The sequence below is a fragment of the Cyprinus carpio genome, chromosome B4 (genome assembly GCF_018340385.1).
Source record: "Cyprinus carpio isolate SPL01 chromosome B4, ASM1834038v1, whole genome shotgun sequence".
NCBI classification, from domain to species: domain Eukaryota; kingdom Metazoa; phylum Chordata; class Actinopteri; order Cypriniformes; family Cyprinidae; genus Cyprinus; species Cyprinus carpio.
The window spans coordinates 10,695,922-10,708,409 of record NC_056600.1 but is presented as its reverse complement, the minus strand read 5'-3'; the positions used below and the strand labels follow the sequence as shown (position 1 = coordinate 10,708,409).

The following is a 12,488-nucleotide window of genomic DNA, read 5'->3' as shown; positions in this document are numbered from 1 at the left end:
AGCGGGTGAGAGATGACATCAGCTGTCATGTCTCGATATTGAGTCATCCGCCGTTCCATCTTTAACCGAGCCTCTCTTATCTCTCTGCAGCGTGTTACAGAGTAAGCAAGTTAAAGCTGCAGTTCACAGTCACATTAGGCCACGATTACGCTGTTGATATGTTTTTTATGAGTTATGCAGTCATTAAAACAGGCCGCATTATGGGCGGCTCAAGAAGTGCTTCCCCACTGACCCAGAGCTAATTTTCTTCCCTGCATGCATGCTGTATTAGATATGTTGGTGCTCGCGGATGTAGATTGGAAAGATGCAAATTTGATTGTCAAATCATATGCCATTTTCTCCTCTCCTTATTTTAGCCTTTTGAGCCGCAGGCACTAAAGTCGCTGGGGTAGAAAAACATTTTGAAAGATGTAAATTGTTACTATTTTTCCCCTTTGGGAGGGTGAACGATGGTGGTTAGGGTGTCCTGTGCATCGAGATGGAAAACCATTAGATGTTAGAGTCGTTCCAGCAGAAAGTTCCCCATTATTTGAGCTGGGATGATGATATGAATGTACCTCAGAGGTCACACACACGTTTTGAATGTGTAAAGATGCAACTACAGTCTTTTCTTCTTTATACATATCTGGTGCCATTATTCTGCTTTTCTGAAAGCTTATTGATTGTTTTGATAGTATGTCTTTTCCTGTTGAAATTTATGGGTGATTCTAATAGGGTTATATTTCATTAAAGTATCAAATTTGCTTGCAATATTCTTCCTTATGAGAAATAAAAAGACATAAATGAGACAACAGAGATATCAGATGAATGGGGATTACATATCTCTACCCATTAAGTCTTCAGAAATGTTATAGTTCATACTGAAATCTGACTTTTGCAACTTCCGAAGCTCTAGAGGAGACACATTGGTGGATAAGGATAACTGATTGAGATATTAAACGGATCTAATTGTGATTTTTCTTTATGGGATGTTATAAAAGTTCATGTACATTATGACGATTTTGTACTAATATAATGTTTCTCTTTCTCTCCCTCTCTTGCTGCCATTGCTGCCTCTGCACCATTTAGGTAAGTCTCTTTAATATTTCAAAAGTATCATTGCCGTCACACTTGTGAACCAATGAGAGCCCTGTCTTTTTAGGATGACCTGATGACATCAGTCAATATGGGCTCCATATTTACATGCAGTTAAAGGTTATAAGGTCACGCTGATGTCAGCGATTTGATGGGCGACATCAGTGTATGTGTGTTTCAATATAAATGGTTTGCTCACCCAAAAATTAAAATTGTCATTATTTACTCATCCTCATGCCATCACAGCCCTGTACTGACCTACTTTCTTCTATGCAACACATACACACACAAAAAAATGGTTTGAAATATCAGTAAAAGTCATCGGGGTCCAATGTTGTTTTGGACCCCATTGACTTTCACTGTATGGATCAAAAAAGGGTTAAAATATTTTTTTATAATATCATAATTTATGTTGCATGGAAGAAAGAAAGTCATACAGGTTTGGAATGATGTAAATTATGACAGTTTTCATTTTGGGGGTGGGGGGTTTAAAGAGGAAGAAACGTCAATGAATTTTAATTTTTTTTTTACCTTCAGGTCTTTCTGTGTTGATATTTAGAATAAAAATTTTTATTGACTTATTTATAATAAGTCTTTACAAACTAGTCTAAATATCCAAAATGCATTCTGGGCCATCTTTGAGGAGGCACTTTGAAGTCTGAAATCATTTGACGTGAAGCTGGCTGGGTCTTAATAAGATCTGGGGGATGGAAAGGAGAGGCGTGCATAGCAGCCCTGAAAATAACCGCTTCCCCCTCGCACAGGAAGTGCTTATCAGCATATCCCAGGGGGTGGCAGGACTGCATAATGCCAGTCTTACTCTCCGCTTGGCTTGCCCTGTCAAAGCCTGATGGCCTTAAGGAATAACCGGCGAGAGGGTTGCCGACTGCACCCATAATGCACCATTTGCAATGATTGTGTTTCTCACACTAAGACAGCTGCTGTACTGTAAAGAGGGCACCCAGCTCTTTTAGACTCATGTCAGTCAGCTGGGACAAACCAATGGAGATGTGTTTCACTTTGCTGGAGGCCAGCTAGCAATTACCTGCAGCCCTAAGGCTATGGAAATACTGTCTGAATGACCAAAGAACCCATGTGCTTAGAGAATGTCGCATTCTGGGCGTTACATTTTCTGAGGTGGTTCAAAACCATCTTAAGTGTAATGGTGACACATTTCAGTGTTGGTTATTACTGCTTGCCAGGACTCCATTGCTGCTGACAAGTCTGTCATCCTTGTTTACATCACAGTATAAAATCTTTAATTTAATGGCCTAGAATACAATTTTGTGGAATATAGACCTATGAAAAAAAGTTTAAATAATTTTGTCATATTTTTTTGCTTTTGAAGTGTTTATTAAAAGTGCTATTTTTGCCAATTTTTGTCCCCTGAGGCCCGGTTAATATCTGATGGCATGTTATTGATTTACAGTAAATATTAATCTTAACCAAAAACATTAAATTGCAGAGTCAAAATTGCAGTCAGTTGTAAGAGTTTAGAAATGCTGTATTACTTACCAGTGTTACTTTAATATTATTTATATTTATGTATGTATTATAGTGGCTACTGACATTTTGAATTAACGTTTGTTTTTGTTTTCAATTTTCTTTTTAATGTTATGTAAAGTTAGTAATTTTATTTGTTTTTGTTATTATCATTTAGGTTTAATTTATATTTATTTCAGTTTAAGTTGTAGTAATTTTAGTAATTTTTAGTTTCATTTATAGTTAAGTTGCAATGGCACTATTTTTCATTTTTGTTTAAATGTAAGTTTTTCATCTAATATTTATAATTTATTTCAGCTCTAGTTCAAGTAATTAATTTAAATATTTAAGGTTTAGTTCATAATAACAACCATGTTACAGTAGTATAAAACATTGTTTTAATGGTTATAGCTATTAAGATTATATTCCCCTCTCTCTCTGCATATGGGTGACTAGCAGTGCACAGAAGTGTCATAAATAATAAAATCAGGAATATACCGTATACTAAAAAAGTGAATTGGGTCTAGTTTGACTTTAACATCAGTCAAGTGCATCATGAAACTCTGCTTGGACCAGTGAACAGTGTCACAGAAACCTTTAGTTAGATTTCTCACAGTGCTTAAAGGGATAGTTCACCTTCAGTTGCTGGTCCCCACTGGCTTCCATAGTATGGGGAAAAAACACTATGCAAGTCAATGGGGGACCAACTGAAGGTGAAGTGTCCCTTTAAATGGCCGCTGGAGCTGGATAGCAGGTGTGTTTGGGATAAAACAGCAGTAGTGCATTTGGGTGATGTGTAGCAGCAGAGGTCAAATGTTGTCAGGGCTCTTATCAGCGTAGATGTTCAAGGCTGTGCGGAGTGTACTGAACAAGCAGCCTCTCTTTGTCCCTGTCTCTCTCTCTCTCTCTCTCTCTCTCTCTCTCTCTCTCTCTCTCTCTCTCTCTCTCTCTCTCTCTCTCTCTCTCTCTCTCACTCTCACACACACACACACACACACACACACACACACACACACACACACACACACACACACACACACACACACACACACACACACAGTCATCAGCCCTCTGGCTGGCCTTGATTCTGATTAAATGCAGATATGCTGATAGCCGAGCAGAGTGTTCTGTAATAATATTGATGAAGACTGATGGACCCCGTCTGTCATTCCTTTATTATGGCAGTGCTTGTCTCTGATACAAACAGTGTTTCCACTGCCATCCTACTTGGACGGGGTGATATATTGAATATTTACGATATCGGGCTTGGTTTACTTTATATATATATATATATATATATATATATATATATATATATATATATATATATATATATATATATATATATATATATATAATATATATATATATATATTTAAACAGCATTGGAACATTGGTGATTAAGTTTCCAGCAACCAATGTGCTTATGCATAGAAATCTATATTAATTAATAATAAAATGTAATATATCAATAAAATATTTTGAGATTAATTCATGAATTTATCTATTTGTATTATTACAATTCAAAATAACAATTCAACATTTTCTGTTCATATATATTTTAAAATATTATTTATTCCTGTGATGGCAAAGCTGAATTTTCAGCATCATTACTTCAGTCTTCAGTGTCACATGACCATTCAGAAATCATTCTAATATGCTGATTTGCTGCTCAAGAAATATTTATCAATTTTAAAAACTGTTATGCTTCTTGATGTTTTGTGGAAACTGTGATACTCATAATTATTACTTATTAAATAGAAAGTTCAAATAAAAAAAAAGTTTATTTTTTGAAATAAGGGGTTTTGTAACATTTTACAAATTGTACATTTTTAGTAATTTCTCTTTTCTATTCTCTAAAATTCTCTCTCTCTCTTTCTCTCTCTTACATACATACATACATACATACATACATGCATATAATGTATGTATTTTCTGAGGTGACTTTGGCAGAAATCACATTACCCGCAAAAACTAACCCGGTAAAATGACTCCCTCTGCTGGTCATCATCAGCTCTACATCTCATCTGATGATTTGCAAAGCACCTCCTCTATTAAAATGTCAGTGGTGGCACATCCATTTGCCGCAGTGAACTCGACAACATTAAGAGCTTGATTGATCAAAGTCAACACTGGCCTGTTTAATTGTGCCCGACCCTCACTTTGACTCCACCTCCCCCTTCTCTCTGACTGTGTCCCTCCACTGCAGCGGTTCATTGTGTTCTGGTGTTGTATACAGGAAGCGTTCTGGGTCAACTGACCTTTAAATGAGGTGTTTAGATTAGCAGCAGTCGACTGTGATGGGGAAAAGGGGTCAATGAGACACACATAGACAAACTACCTAGTGCATTGATAGCACTGAGTGTGTTTGCTGAGTCAGATGAGTTCTCATCCTCCCTCTAAATCCATATAGTGCAGACATACTAAGCCACCCTGCGGAGAAATCATTCTTATTCATAATATTCATGAGGTGCTTTGCATATTGTTACCATGTGCTTTGCTTGCGGTTATATTGCTTTTTCAAAGCTCTCACACACACACAAAAACTCAGAAAGAGGGGCTCTGGTCCCATATTTTGCCAGTGGCTCTCACTCAGCCCACTTCCTGTCAACTCCTGTAAACCACACACTGCTGTTCTCAGATCCGCCCTTTTGAGACCAACTGCACTATTTCCATGGCAACCACCTTCCCCTACACCTGCGTTTGCAGTACACTTTGCCGCCCTCTTGTGGAGCAAAGAGAGATTTGGTGTGGGTATTATGGTTTTTGGTCATCAATTAGCCTTGTTTTAAGAGAGGAGAGGTTCGATAAGAGAGGCGCAGAGGTTGAGGGATTGTTCTCACGGGTCAGAGACAGAGAATTGGAGGCTAGAATCAGAGGCAGGATGCGACGGCTGCTGCACAGCTGGGCTGGGGTCCCGCTCTCCTGGAGACCTTGTCACACTGCTCAGACTCCGGAGGAGGAAGCAGCAGGTGCGGGAGAGGAGGGAGAGGAAGTTGTCAGTCAAGGTGAGAACAAGAGATGTAGGGCAAACTGATGTGCCTGTTATTTGATGTAGAGCACAGAGTCCTTTTGAAAGTGTTAGGCAACAGTGGGGTTACACTTTAGTTTTTGCAATCAGTTCTCACTATTAACTATGACTTTTGCCTCAATTAACTCCTAATTTGCTGATTATTAATATTTAGTAAGGAAGTTGTAAAGTAAGGTATGGGGTGTGATTAAGGGATCTAAAATATGGTCATGCAGAATAAGGCATTAATATGTGCTTTATAAGTATTAATAAACATAAAACATGCTAGTAATTTGCATGCTAATAAGCAGCTAGTTAATAGTGAGAATGGGTCCCTAAACTAAAGTGTTACCGTGTGTGTGTGTTATTTCTTTATACAGTATCCCATTGTGTGTGAATATGCTAGACATTCAGAACCAGCACTTTGTGTGTTGATAAACCATGGAATTGCCATCTGATACCCTCTCTTTATGATATTTTGACATGGTACTTGGTACTTGACAGTGGTTCCATTGTCCTCATTTGTAAGTCACTTTGGATAAAAGCATCTGTTAAATGTCTAAATGTAAATGTACTTCTTACAATAAGGAAATGAGTAAGAAGTACCCTTGAAATACAACATAATTCTTTCTTCTTCTTCTTCTTCTTTTACATGTATGCTTCATCAGATAAAATTATTGCCTGAATGAAGAGCAGGGTTTATTTTGTTTTGGCCATCTGAGCCCCAGTTTTGATTGCTAGACTTATTTTTTTTTTTTTAATTAAAAGTAAATTAGTAACAAAATTTTTTTATAATGATGTATTTTAACAATATTTTCATTGTATTATTGTATTTTAGTTTAGTTTAATGTAAATTTTAACACCAGTTTGAGTGTCTTTCATTGTATTATTGTATTTTAGTTTAGTTTTTTCTTTCTTTATGTTTTTGGCAATTTGATAATGTAAATTTTAACACCAGTTTGAGTGTCAGCTTTGGCAGAATTTATATATTTTTTCATAATATTATTAAAAAAAAAATTTATAGTTCCTTTTTATTTTGCCAGATTGTATGGTTTTAATAAAAAAAAAAAGTATTATATGTAAATTAGATTTTCTTGGTCTTTTTTTAAATCCACATTTCTTATTTTATACCTGTCTAGTGAAACCATTTCTGACTGGTTCAAATTTTAGCCTTCTAATTTTAGCCAGTGAAAATTGAGCATTTTGAATATGGGAAAAAAGCAGCTTGACAATAATGATTAATAATAATAATAGTCAGACATTTTGAGCAAGGATGAGTAGATGACAAAATTTTATGTGTGAAACAAATACCTTGTGACTGGATTGAACTATGTTACAGCTTTTTTGAGGCAAACAGTTTTTTTACCCAATAATAATTAAACTTTTCAAATATATGAAGTTGTATTCAAAAGCCACTTGGATCAAAGAATGGGCAGGATGCTTCCGGAAGTGTTAGTGGGGTTTTTTCAGAGGGAGTGAGAATAATTTTTGTTTTCAAATATATAGTGATGGATTGGTTGAGGTTATTTTTTTTAGTTCTTTTTGCCGGCTTCCTGTCGGAAGCAGGGCCATGTTTCTTTGAGAAATCACCGTCATCAGTGTTTCATCAGACTTGATATACAGTCTGCCTGAAACAAAGGAACTGATTGCCAGCGACATTCCGGACCGGCAGAAGAGGTTCATTTTGCACTCTTGTGTGCAGATACTCAGCGCTCTTGTGTTTTACATCCCGATCAATCTACTTTCCTTTGCCACTCTTTTATCTGGAAAAAGCCACTTAAGTCAGTTCTGTGGGATGGTGATGCTTCACTAGACCTATTAATCGCTCGACTTGCACCTTGGCTGGAAGACAAACATGTCTGACAGGGACATCTGTGGGCTTTTGGTCTCTCAAAATAATATTTTCAGTCAAATGCAGGCCAATTATGCTGTAAACCATTGATGCAGTGGACCGTCTATCTGACAGGTGACACTGAGTGGTCTGTTTCTCTTCTTGGCACCTGTCCGGAGTAGCAAACGGTCCCGTTGGAAGATTTTCACTCAAGGCCAAGTGTTCTTTTTTCCTTTGGGATAAGGTGGAGTTGGCTGCACACATCCTGTGTCCAATCATGTCAGCCAGGAGATGCCAGAGTCCCAGCTTTGCCAGTCTTGCAGTAGCGGTATGCAAACCGAGTGTCTTTTTAGAGACATTTGGGGAAACTTGATAACCGCTGAGTTGATTAAACAGTGTCACGGTGCTGTTTGTGAAACTTCCCAAGTTCCTGAGCTCTTCCATCTGTTTTTAACGATATACATGAAATGTTATGAGAGCATATTATGGGAGTCTTGCTTTATTATAATGTTAAGTGCCATAGTTCATGGCATCAGGTGGTGTTCTTTTTCTTGTTTATCCTTTTTCCCCCCATACATTGCTTTCAGTAAAATTTACTCCAAGTATTGTTTTGAGAGCCAAAAGCACGCCAGTGTGTATCATAACTGTGCTTCTGTTTGGCCAATTTTGTAGTTTGCGCAGCACTATCAGAGAGTTGCAAAGTAAACCAAGTAGACCAGATTGTGCACTGTCTATTGGGTTGCTCAAATAATTGGGGTCACCACACAGATCAGTTGGGCATCACACTTTTAAAGCGTTTGGCTTTTCATACAGCTCATAACTAGTAAGACAATCTCCGTGACTATGAGGAAGCATTAATGCAAGAAGAATGTTGGCATGCATGTCCATGAAAAAAAAAATGATGTGTGTGTGTGTTCATATTATAGTTCAGTACCACTACTACTACTGATGATGATTATCTGAACTAAGTGGCTAAAAATAATTACTTATTTTTAGCTATATTTCACTTTATTTTCTTATAATAGCAACAAAAAAGAATACGAATGACAATAATAATATAAATGTATTGTACCATGGTTGTTGTTGTTAATAGTAATGATAATATTTGAGCTAAGTGACTAAAATAATTACATATATATTTCTGTTATATAGCTTACATTATTATCTTATAGTACTAACATTAATTGTATTGCTACTACTAATTCTTCTTCTAATTATTATTATTATTATTAAGCAATTATTAACTAAACTGATAAATTATTATTACTAGAACTAAATGGCTAAAAAAAATTACATATATTTTCAGTTGTATAATAATAATAATAACAACAACAACTGTTATTATTAATTATATACAAATATAATACAAAATTATTATTATTATAAAAATATTATTTTAAAAAAATATAGTATTTCTCTAACTCAAATGTTGACATACCAATTTTTACCCTTCATCATGCTTTTTTTTAAGGTAATATTTGTTATTTACAGATGTAATGCTAAAGGCAACGTTAAAGTGCATCATTTGCATGAGATTGTGATGCATTCCCTGCACGTAATGGCCAGGGCTTCAGTCCGACCCTTCCATTTGCTTCCATTAGGCTGAATCAATATAGAGCTTTCTCTAAACTACAATAGTGAAAGAGCGAGAGAGATGGCTACGTGCCTGCTTTATTGTGCCTGCTATGTTGTCAATTAATATATATCTTAATTAGATGTCAATTAGCCAAACATTAAAACAAACATGATTTAAATAAGTAATAGTGCAAAGGCTCCCTAAAATTTGTCAAAGTCAGTTTATTATTTAAAGGGTTTTAAGAGATCCATGGGCATTTTGAGAGAGAGAGAGAAAAAAAGTTTTTAGTGCATGTGTTTTAAGCCGGTTAAATATGTTTATGGCAGTTTTTTAACATTTAAAATCATGCTTTATAATATATGAAAGATTAATTTCAGTACTTAAGTGTTAACTCAAGTTAATTGACTACAGCCAGCAGAAGACTGTGTCAGATTCAGACTACGTTGATCACCAAAACTCTATTATTGGAGACTGTAAAAGTATAAACTGCTCGAATGAATCTCAATATCAAATGTCAGTGTCTTATTTCTCTGCAGGAGTGATTATGGCACATATTACACCCTCAGTACGAATGAATACCATGTATCCCCCGACTCGGTTTTAAATAGATACTTCCTGCAGAACCCTGTGCCCTAACACTAAATACACATCATTTCAAGCTGCTCCCACAAACTAACAGGGATGTTTGTTGACACTGATGGCCCACACAGCTCCAGATTTCAGTCCAGCCGAGTGGGATGAGGTGCAGAAGGATGTACACTGTTTATGTGGGCTGTAAAGTGATAATTATATATGTAACAGCTTTGCATTTTAATGCCCTGATTTGTTTGAACCTACTAGAGCTTTGGGATGGATTGCAGAACTGCAGCAATAATTATATTTGAGCCATTTTGATTGATAGTGCAGTTTACCACTTTCACCGCTAGAGGCTGATGTTGTATATAACAGAAAACCACTGTCTGTCCTCGCCATTTCAGCACCGGTGCTACTGGACAGCTCCCGCCATTGTCCCTGCTGCTTTTTATAGGCTGAAGGGTTTTTACTGCTCATTTATAATAGTTTGGTGCCTTTGCTCTTTGTGGGGAAAATGTTCCCAGCCTGCCTCCAGCTTGCTTGTCAAAAACACGGTGGTTCAATTTTTCATGGTCTGGTTAATCCCAACCTCAAGATATACAGCATTCATGATGAAGAGAGCTAAGCTATATCCTCTTTTAGTGGAGTGACATTTCCTTGCTTTTAATAATAATGGTTTTATGAAACTGTGTTCTCAATTCTTCAGATTTCCTGAGAGAAAATTGTCTCATTTGAGAGAGCTATTAAGAGAATTCATCCTCCAAGACCTCCAAGTCAGCAGGTCAAAAGGGGCGTTTTAGTGGAATCAAGCAGTTGGATAGACTGTTTTGACATGTATTTTCCATCTGTCTGACTGTAGTTTCCATAAACGCTCTCAGCATCTAATGACTAGATTTGCCAGGACCCCCAACTCGGCAAGTTCGCAGCTTCACAATTTCAGTAATAACAGACCTTTGCACCAGTATGTCACGTTGATGTGACAGGCTACATGCATCCATGCACAACAACACCCACCAATTTCTTGACTTCACATGCACGCAAATGTGAACTCGGCAACCCTTATAGAATGGTTTCCCATTCAAGTCAGCTGTCACCTTCAGACCTGTTATGAGAAAACATAAAGCATCCTGCTGGATTGATTGGCATTGCCGCCATGCACATCCTGGGAAAATTGATTGCACCATCCCAGGAGACGAACAAGAGACTTGATTCCCGTTATATAAGAATGTTTCACACACATGTGCAGTCCCTGTAATTGAGATTGAGGGAGTGATCATGGACCTTGAGGATGTTAATTTGTCAGTGAGCATGGACAGAAAAACACTTGTGTGTGTGTGTGTGTGTGTGTGTGTGTGTGTGTGTGTGTGTGTGTGTGCATATCATACATTTTTATGTAAAATTTATTTTATAGTATCAATTTATTTTATAAAGTTTTTAAATTTTAAGTAGTTTTGATACTTCCTCTAAACTTAACTCATGGCGTGTGTGTTTATTCCACTCTGTGTGTGTGTGTGTACAATTCATATTATTTTGTTTAAAAAAAATACAAAATTGATATTGTTTCGCAAATTGTTATATTTTAGTATAAACAAAATATCTTAAAACATTCTTATTCTTTATAAACTGTTACTTTAATTCTGTGATTTATAAATTATGTGTACTGTATATTGCATGTGTGTATTTAAAATGTAGTATATAAAATAATTTTAAAATATTCTTATACTTTATAAGCTAATTTAAATGTTTTTTGCAACGTATATTGTGTGTATTTAAAATAAATGTAAATATTTATATTTAACCATTTAAATAATAATTTAATAAATATATTTTTCATACTTTTTGTATTTACATATTTACATATTTAAATGTTATAAATGCAAAATGTAAAAAAAATACACTTATATATGTGTATATTATTAACCTTTTAATGTAAATATTTATATATTTAACAATTCCAAACTGTGTTTATTGACCATTTTAAAAACACGCCAAACCCTTCGATGCATCCTGCATGTCAACAAAGAATTAAAATTCACTTGTCAATCCATTTTGTGCAGTCTTCAAACTGATGCCTTGTTGATTAAATATTAAATGCAAATGTACATCCCAAGCAAGGAACATTTGTCTTGTGGGTTTCTCATGCGGGATGCATAAATTAGTGCTTGCACTGGGTATTTTGGGATAGAGTCAAGCTGGATTTAAAGTTTTATTTCCCTATGAATTTTTTAATTTAAAAGTTAATTTTTAATCTTTGGCCACGGTGGAAATGACTGTGGTTTACTCACATTATTTCTCATCTTGGACAACATTCTTTAAATACGAGCACATAGAGGATGGCTGTATGTGGCACTGGTGGGTCTTAAACAGTTGGAGAGAGTGCCTTAGTTCACTGACGTCTCTATTAAATTTGCACAGAGCTGACATAATGCTCCCATCTCCTGCTGCACCAGTGGATTTCCCTTTGTGCCAGTGCATTTCCTTTAAACAACAGTGTGCAGATCAAATTAACCGCATAACAGACAGGCTCTGCCCACAGAGAACCACACACATGGCATCCCAACATGCATCTCTCATCTTGACATGGTGATAGTCCAGTGCATTATTTATCCAAGTGGACAGACAAATCCCTGTATGTGTGTAATCTGATCAGTATGCATAATCCTAGTACTAAACCTCATCCCTCTCTTCGGGAACATTGATCCACTCCGCTGGACTGTCAACCTGGATGCTTCGCAAAATTAAAATGAAGGGAATAAAAAAACGAGGGGGGTTGAAAAGAGTAGATTAAAACACTTTGATCTTAGACACGCAGTTGGGCTGTTATCTCAGACTTTTCTTATGTGCGTCAGGGGAGGAGTGGAGTATGGTGGCAATGACCTTAATACTTTCATTCACGTTAAAGACTCATTCAGGCGTATTTCTTACACAAACAGAGACAGACC

At 36.3% G+C, this 12,488-nt stretch overlaps 1 protein-coding gene across 5 annotated transcripts in view; it reads left to right on the top strand.

The window, feature by feature from the left end:
• Positions 1-12,488, top strand: part of LOC109051389 (glutamate receptor-interacting protein 1-like) — a 248,011-nt gene that overhangs the window by 130,930 nt on the left and 104,593 nt on the right. The gene's annotated exons all lie outside the window — the stretch shown is intronic.